This window comes from Ursus arctos, unplaced genomic scaffold, assembly GCF_023065955.2.
Source record: "Ursus arctos isolate Adak ecotype North America unplaced genomic scaffold, UrsArc2.0 scaffold_5, whole genome shotgun sequence".
NCBI lineage: Eukaryota > Metazoa > Chordata > Mammalia > Carnivora > Ursidae > Ursus > Ursus arctos.
In genome coordinates, this window is record NW_026623067.1 from 87,892,090 (window position 1) to 87,901,192 (window position 9,103).

Here is a 9,103-nt window from a genome sequence, read left to right on the forward strand (position 1 = left end):
GGAGCCTTCTTTGGTTGGCTTTCAAAGCATGATCTGCAGTGGCATGAGGCCTTTGTTTTGGTCCGAAACTCCCTTCTGGAGCGGAAGATCAGAGCACTTGCCTTTCTTGGGATGGGTTTCCTTGGCCTCATGCAGGACTGAAATCATTTCGGACTGCCTGTATGGAAGTGAGTTTTCAAGAAAAACAATTTGACTCATTCGTTTGAGTTTTTAAGAAAAACAATTTGACTCATTCGTTTGTTTTAAAATGCAGTTAATAAGATTACTTTGAAGTTAGAATCTATTTTCTTAGGTAAAATCTACAAATTAATCCTCACTGAATTTATGGGGCTCCCCTTAATAGAGCCTGAAGGTAATCTGTTTTAGATTTTGCACTGAGCTTTCAATAAACATGAACTGAAGTTGTCATTTGGGCAGGGTACCTGTGCTAGGCTCCGAGGGAGAAGGATTTTAAGGATCTTACCCTCCAGTCTAGAAAAGGAGAGAAGAAGTCCTGTATGAAGTCAAGAAGCCATAGAGAGAGCAAGAGAGACACCTTAGCGGTGGCTGCCCAGATGATGGCTCTTTGGAGTACAGGGGAAGGAGACTTGGCTTCTGTCTGGAGTGATGCGGGGGGACGGCAAGGAGGTGGGAGGATCTGAGCGAAGCCTGGAAGGATGGACGTTTATCACCAACTAGGCGTGGGAGAGGAGGTGACATGACACCAACGGCACCAAAACAAGATATCTCAAATCTGGTGGAAGTTTCATGAAGGGAAATCACTGGAGGTTAGACTGGAATTGTCTTCGCTGAATTTAAAGACCCTCCATAATCTGTATGTAAACTTTGGACGCTACCGAAGAGAACGGGTATGCGGTAATGTGCCCATGAAGATTGATCTGTTGGCACATTGAAGAACTGAAAGCAAAGAAACGTAGGTGTCATTTTCAGGAAACTTTAATGCGATGTCACATAGTTGCCAAAATTGTGAAGAAAAGGACACCTGTATCACTGAATTTGTGAAAGTTTTATTGTAGCTATGTGATGCTGGATTAAGGCAATTACAAAATGTATATTTCTTATATGTGAGTCTGTTGACTCCAGACCTCCACGGCCATGATACAGTGAAGACTTCAGTGTCAATTCCCAGCTTGGACAGAACAATTTTACAGGGTATTTCATTAGTCCACAGTCAATCTATTTCAGGACTGTCTCTAGGGTTTAATTTGTCAACCATAAATTCAGGAATATTTGTCACCTAGATAAGAGGTTAAAGAATTAATGAGACACATTGTTAAATACTTTCAGCTTTAAAAGGGTTTAATATTTTAAAGTTTAGTAGAACCTTGTCATAATGCAATCTCTGGGGCCTGTGTCATTGAAATGTGATAGTGATGAGTTTTTATAATTCAGTAAAAACTGCAGCAGGTGAAAGATTAGCCCACCCTGAATCCCACCGTATTTGCATGAGGAGAGATGAGTAAGGTTTCAGCAAAGTTGAAGCCCCAGTTCCTGTAGCTTTCACGAGTACTGGAAAGATGGAGCTCTGTGAAGTACAAAACTTCAAATTAGAAGGAAACACAAGGGGCAGGGTGGCACCAGCAAAAACGACTGGTCTTTGAAACTATGCACCTGGCTTCATTGAAATCCCGAGAAATAAACAATGAAAGTGAAAGCTCTTTAATATTTTAAGAGAAACTACCTATTTGAGCACCTGGTGTCAGGGAGCCAGGAGGCTATAGGAGCTCAGAACTTGCCAGGGTTCCAAAGAGAAGACCAACTGTCTCTCTCAGACCTACGGAGCCTGGGAGCTCAGAGTGTGACGTTACCGTCTGTGCGACTGTGATGACCAGCTACCCGGTAACGTTCAGGAAGCAGTAGGGCTGTGGCAGTGGGCACACTTTGGTTTTTCTGGGGCCAAGGGAAAAAGAAAGGATCACCAAACGTTGATTCCTTTGTTCCTCTTCCTTTTTTGGAAGGTATAGTAAAAAGCAAACTAGTGGTAAAATAATAACAAAAAATAATAATGGGGTGAACGGATGAAATAGGTGAAGGAGATTATACTTATCATGATGAGCACTGAGTAATGTATAGAATTGTTGAATTACTGTATTGTACACCTGAAATTAATATAACAGTATGTTAACTATAGTGAAATTAAAAAAATAAAAGGGGCGCCTGGGTGGCTCATTGGTTAAGTCTCTGCCTTTAGCTCAGGTCGTGATCTTGGGGTTCTGGGATTGAGCCCCACATCAGGCTCCCTGCTCAGCGGGGAGTCTGCTCTTCCCTCTCCCTCTGCCCCACCCACAGCCCCCCCAGCTCATGCTCTCTCTCTTTCTCTCTCAAATAGATAAAATCTTTAAATAATAATAATACTAATAATAATTCCCAACTTTTATTGAGTGTTATGTGCCAGGCACTGTAAACATGTGACATACTTATATCATTGAATCCTTACAACAAACCTATACAGCTATACTATTATTATACCCATTTTACAGAGCTGGAAAGTGAAGGTTAATGAAACTGAACTCCAACCTTAGTCTATCTAGGCACCTGAGAACTACAGTCTACAGGCCAAAGCTAGGCCACTGCCTGTTTTCGTAAATAAAGTTTTATTGGAACATAGTGACGCCGTTGGTTTACATACTTTCCATGTCTGCTATATGGCTACGAAGGCAGAGCTGAGCAGTTGTAACAGAGACCATATGGCCCCCAAAGCCGAAAACGAACAGTCCTTCAGAGAAAGACTAGACCTCTTGTCTGACTGTTGAGTCCACTTGGTGTGGAATCCCTAGAGTTGTCACTCCAGGGAATATTTTAGTTAAAAGAGAATGGATGGGGTGCATGGGTGGCTCAGTCAGTTGAGTGAGAGACTCTTGGTTTTGGCTCAGGTCATGATCGAGCCCTGCCTGCATTGGGCTCCACAATCATGTGGAGTCTGCTCAAGATTCTCTCTCCCTCTCCCTCCCACCACTTGTGTGCTCTCTCTCTCTCTCAAATAAATGAATAAGTAAAATCTTTATTAAAAAAAGAGAAATAATGGAAAATGTGGTATCAGTAGTGGAAAGAGCACTAGACTGAGATCCTGTCAAAAGTGGCCATGGGACCTTGGAAAAGTCACTCCACCTCCTAAGAAATCTTTTTTCTGATCTACTAACTGAAGCCACACTGCCAAGTTTCCAAATTAGAAGGTGTCCTAAACACTTCTTTCTTGTTTGCAAAAAGCTATTTTAACAGATGAAATAAAATGCATTTCTACTGGTTCTCCATGGCAACACTCACAGCCCTTGCCAAGTCACCTTTTAAAGTCCTATTTCTCCAATGTTTTGGTTATGGCACCTTTGGGTAGCTAGACGTTTGGGAATGGAAATAGAATTAGCTGTTTGATGCAAAAATGTATTTTTGTTTTGTTTTTGTGAACATCAGTGTTTCCTTCTCCTGAAACAACCTAAGCCTGAAGCTTTCTCTGGAGAGGTAGAAGCCTGAAGTTGAAGAGGAACCTGAAAAATCCTGAACGGACTATGTGCAAACCATTGAGTTTTACCGTGAGTGAGCCCTGAAAACTCCCACACAGCGCGGCTTCAGATGAGTGCAGGTGCCCCTGGGTCAGGAGAGGCTTCCGCTGACGGACTAACACGAGAGGTCCCGTCAGATCTCAAGGAATCTTCATCTTCGGCCTTCTCTGGTTCAAATCAGTCCTGCTGTATCTTTGCTCTGAAAGTCTGAGGGAAAGGTCTGCTTAGCAAAATACAGGCTGCCTTGTGAGAAGCTCCTCAGCTATCGCCTTTTGCAAAGAGGATTTGATGGGAAGGCTGGCGTTGAGATCTTTGTCTTGTTCCGTGATGCGACATCGTAGCTGGAAATAAGCAACGTGCTCGTTTGGTGATCCTGTCTTGACTCTTTTCTCTTTAGGGTTTGAAGACTTGGAGTGGGAGCCAGAAGGACATAATTAAATGTAAGTCTCTGAATTCAACCTCAGTCAAGTTTGAGTCTGAGAGAAGCTATATGAATATTTTAGGAACTGCAAAATGTCAGAACTTCGTGTGCATCGTTTGAAAATGAACTTCCATTTGGCTAATATCAGCTGTGGCCTGTTGGGTCTCAAGCTGATAAAGCACCGTGTGTTCGGAGCTCACTGCGTCTTTACCTCCTCTTACGATACAAGGCATTTGAGGTGGGTTGAATGGTGGCTCCCAAAAAGATCTGTCTGTGTCCTTATCTGGGGAACCTGCGAATGTTACCTTATTTGGGAAAGGGGCCCTTGCAGATGTAATTATATTAAAGACCTTAAGATGAGATCATCCTGGATTATCCGGGTGGGCCCTAAACCGAATGACAAATACCCTCAGTAAGAACCAGAATAGAAAACACAGTGAAGAGGAGGCAAGGTGACCTCAGAGGCAGAGACTGGAATGACGCGGCTGCGAGTCAAAAAATGCCAACTGCTACCAGAAGCTGGCGGAGTCAAGGAAGCGTTCTCCCCTGGCTCCTCCAGTGGGAGTGCGGCCCTGCTGACGCCTAGATTTTAGACTTTTCTGGCATCTGGAACTGTGAAAGAATAAACTTCTGTTGTTTTAAGTCACCCGGTTTGTGGTAATTTTTACAGCAGCCTCAGGAAACTAGTAGAGTTCTCAAAACACACTTATCCGAGCCATCCCGTGCCCTCTGGAGAAGCGCACAGGGATCCTGTCCGAGAACGAAGGGCTGCGGGATTACGTCGATTTGTGACAGACATGGTACTGGGCCGAGAGGAGAGAGGCACAGACTAGACAAGACCTTCAGTATCGGATTCGTTCTGTGGGATGACTGCCCCACCGGCACTTCAGGATACAAGTTGGAATAAAAACAGGAAGATGTTCTTACTGATTTGCCACCATTTACCACAGAATGTGACTCATCTACTTCCAGTCCATTTGAGTAAAGTCTTTTCAAGATGAAATCACTGGATACTTGTCAATAATAGAGAATATGAATAATTTTCACTTCTCAGGAACGTCTAATTTTTAGAGCACTTTTATTATGCAGACCAATTTGCACCCTCTCTTCTCACAATAACTCTGTGAAGCAGGTCAGACAGGTATGATTATGGATCTTTCAAAGCTGTGCATCTTAACGCTGGAGAGCTAATGACGGAAGCCAGATTGGAAGATTATTTTTCCCGATCCAATACCCTGCTCATCGGCTTACTCTTTAGGGAATAACTGCACTTAACAGAGACTTGACAAACTGACACCATATTTACCTGGAAATATCCTTGCATGATACCAGAAAAAAAAGAAAACAAGCTTTAAAGAAGAAAAATAGAGATTTTTTCCTACCACATAACAAAACACACATATAAAATACACACATGTGTCCTACATAGAATATGATAAAGATTGCTTTCACATTGGTGGTAAAGAGGTAGATCAATAAATAGTAGCGTGTTTTATTTGGAGAAAAATAAAATTGCATATCTACCTCAAACACACATAAAAATAATTTGCAGATGAAAGATTTATTGCAAAAATTAAGACTACAAATATAATAGAGGAAATGCAGGAAAATATCTTAAATCATTTGAGAGTAAAAGCCTTTCTATGCCTGGTATGAACTTGAGAGCAAAAAAAAAAAATAGACAAATTTGATTACAAAAGTTAAAAATCGTATGGCCAAAGATGCCATCAATAAAGTTAAAAAAAAAAAAAAGAAAGCAAATTTATTCAACACTTTTGGAGTTATTTATTCAAGTATGGGCCAGACACTGTAGTCGGAGCTGGAAACAGAACAGTGAATAAGCCAAGTCCATGCCTGACCTCACGGAACTTGTGATCCGGTGAGTGAGGAACCCACACTGAACAAGTACCTTTGAGTGTAATGTGTATTATAAAGGTCAAGTCTGGTTGCCATGGGAACGTGTGATGTGGGTGAGTGTTGACAGACAAGAAGCTAACATCTCTAATGTATAAAGAACTCATGGAAATCAGTGAGAAAACTATTAGCATAGAAAAATTGACAAAGGATATCCAGTGGAAATTCCCACATGAAGAAATATCGTCCACCAATAAACATATGAAAAGATATTTATCTTCATGAATGATCAAACGCATGCAAATCAAAGGCAGATATAATGTCTTACTTATCAGATTATCAAAGAATAAAACGAGTTACGATAGTTCGTGATGTTGATGTTAACGATGAGGTAATGATGAGATGTAGCGGGTTGGGCGCTCTCGCATACTTCAGTACAAGGGTAAATTGTAGAAAGTCTGATGTGCATATTCACATTTACTATTTAAAAATGTGTTACCCTGTCTAATATGTTATGGGCTGAACATTGCTGTCCTCCCCAAAATTCATATGTTGAAGCCCCAACCTCACAATGTGATGGTATTTGGAGATGGGGCCTATGGGAGGGAATTAGTGTTAGATGAGGTCATGAGGGTCGAGTCCCATGACGGGATCTGAGCCCCCATGAACGGAGACAGGAGAGCTTGTTCTCTCTCTCTCCAGGGACACACTCTGCAGAAAGGCCGTGTGAGGATATAGGGTATTATAAAGGATTACGCAGCAACTGATAGGGAGATTCTTACATATAGACACGGGAATATGTCTTCGGATATTTTGTTAAGTGAGAATTATAGCTCAATATGTATAATATGATCCATTTATGTAAACAATATATATATAAAGGCAGACGCAGACATTTTTATGCAACCATTTATAAAGCGCTAGAGTGTGCCAAGTACTGTGCTCAGCATTAACATAATTTATCTCTTTTTTTCCCATAAAAGAGCCACATGTGGTAGGTAGTATTATTATTTCTGTTTTACAGATAAAATATTGAGGGCTGAGGTTAATTTGCCTAGTCACACAGCTAGTAAGTGGCAAAGCTGGAATGTGAATCCATGCTCTTAACTATTACACTCTGCATAAATGCTCAGAAAGGGCAAATACCAACAGTTACTATTGTAGAATAAGGGTGGGAATAGGAATAGGACTACAGATATCTTTAATTTTTTGATATTGTTTATTGTGTTTACTGATAACATGGGATTATTATTAAAAAGTCAAAGGTACTTCTGTTTTTGGAAGAAAAGGAATGTATGAGATCACTCCATGACCACTGCCTATCTACGAAACAATGTTTACAGTCAGTAAACTACTGATTGCTGTCACATTAATGCAAAACACCCCGAAAGCTGTCATTTAGGATCACTGCTTAATTAATTAAGCTGTTATCAGAAAGCCAATTCAGTTCATAAATGAAGGAAAGAAAGCTTTAATATAAATTATTTTTCTATAAAACTTGCAAGACAGGGAAAATTATAAAATGTCAAAGCTTGGAGTAACCACCATAGAGAGACCCTTAAGTTTTCATCAGTCAAAGGGATACAATTTTCCTGCCAAGTCATTTGAGAGGCATAGTTGTGGCTTGGTGAAAACAGGTTTACAATGGAAATAAATTAGATTGAATTAACTCAACAATTTGGATTTAAATCTTGGCCCTGCCCTTTTACTAGCTAGTTCATTAAGTAACAATTATTTACTCTCTGGAAACCTTGCTTTCTTCATATTTAAAATGGGGATGTTAGTCCCTAACTTTCTGGGTTTACATACATGCAATCCTCCAGCACATTGCCAACCACTTGGGTGCTTAATAAACATTGGCTATATCTATAGAGATACAATTTAAGCTCTCAAGTAGAGAGTTAAAATTGGTCACCTCAGATTTTTCTGTCCTCGGCTACACTCGTCCAGAAGGAAGGTGGTTCTCTCCCACTCACTAGCAGAAGCCGGCAACAGCACCATCCGGACTGGATGTTCATCACTATGGTAACAACCGTGGTCTCCCTGCTTCCTGCTCAGTGTTTATTCTCCCATTTTTCTCTCTTCTCGGAGCCAGACCCAGCTTCATGGCTCCTACTCAGAAGTCCTTTCAAAAAGAGTAGACAAATTATAGCAAAGAGAAATTGGACATTATCTCTTGTTCCCTCAAAGTAAGATACTGCTGTAGTACCCTTTTTTTTTTTTTTTTTTGGTAAAAGGAACCTAAATATGGTACTTCCATCCTTGTAACAACACAAGATTACCTCGTTTGATGAAAATATAAGCAGGAGACAAGATTTTTGATACTCAATCCTAACAGATTTTCTGACTACTCTTTAAAGCCCTAACCCAGGAGCATTCCATAGAGGGGACTGTGAGAGCAAAGACACAGATATAGGAATGCAATCAGTGGCTCCAAAGGTCTGCGGGTTGGCTGGCTTCATTGAAAGAGAAGGTTGGCACAGGTGAGTAGTGGGGTATAAAGCTGGAGTGCTCGTCTGGGGCCATGGTGTCGAAGAGGAGATACTACTAATCTTGTTAGTTTCTTGAAAGAAGTCATGTCTGTGGTACCAGTTTTCTCTGTAATAATATTTAGAGTACTGTACTCCCTCTGTTTCTGTGATTCTTGCATCTGCAGGAGACCCTAAAGTAGAGAAGCTCGACAATGTTTGGTCTTAAGCAATTTACCATCTATGGCCCTAGGTATAATGCTTACACTTACATAAATTATTTTCTTCCTAGCTTCCAGTTTCCAAGAGGCAAATCTATCTAGATTATTATTTTTACCAAAAAAAATATTTTTGCAAACATTAAACTGACATTTTTTCATTCCCAGAGGTCATGTGGCTACGTGGCTCTGCACTTATTAAATCAATGGGCTACATCGTTTCACAGGAGGTTGGAACAGAGAAGTCTTTTCTTGGCCTTTAGTGGGAAAACATATTTTTAAAAATCCCCAGTGAGACCATAGTATTGAAATCCAGGCTTTGTTGAGAGGGGAAAAAAGTTTGTTCAAATTTGCCAAAATTCCTTTTACAAATCAAATGCTAAGCTTAGCGAATCTGGGTCACTGAATTTTACTATAAGCTGTAGTGTAGAGGACTGATACATGCTTTAAGGGCCATTTCTACCTTAGAGGAACAGGGAAAACCCTTCATATTTCTGAGAGGAGGTGGCTGGGAGGAGAAAGAAGAAATACACGTCATTACACATGAATATCCCAGCAGTCTGGCCCCCTTGGGGTTGTACTTTGTTGGATTATGTGATAGAAACATGTTCCAGAACAGTGGGTTTATCCTAGCATATATTTCAG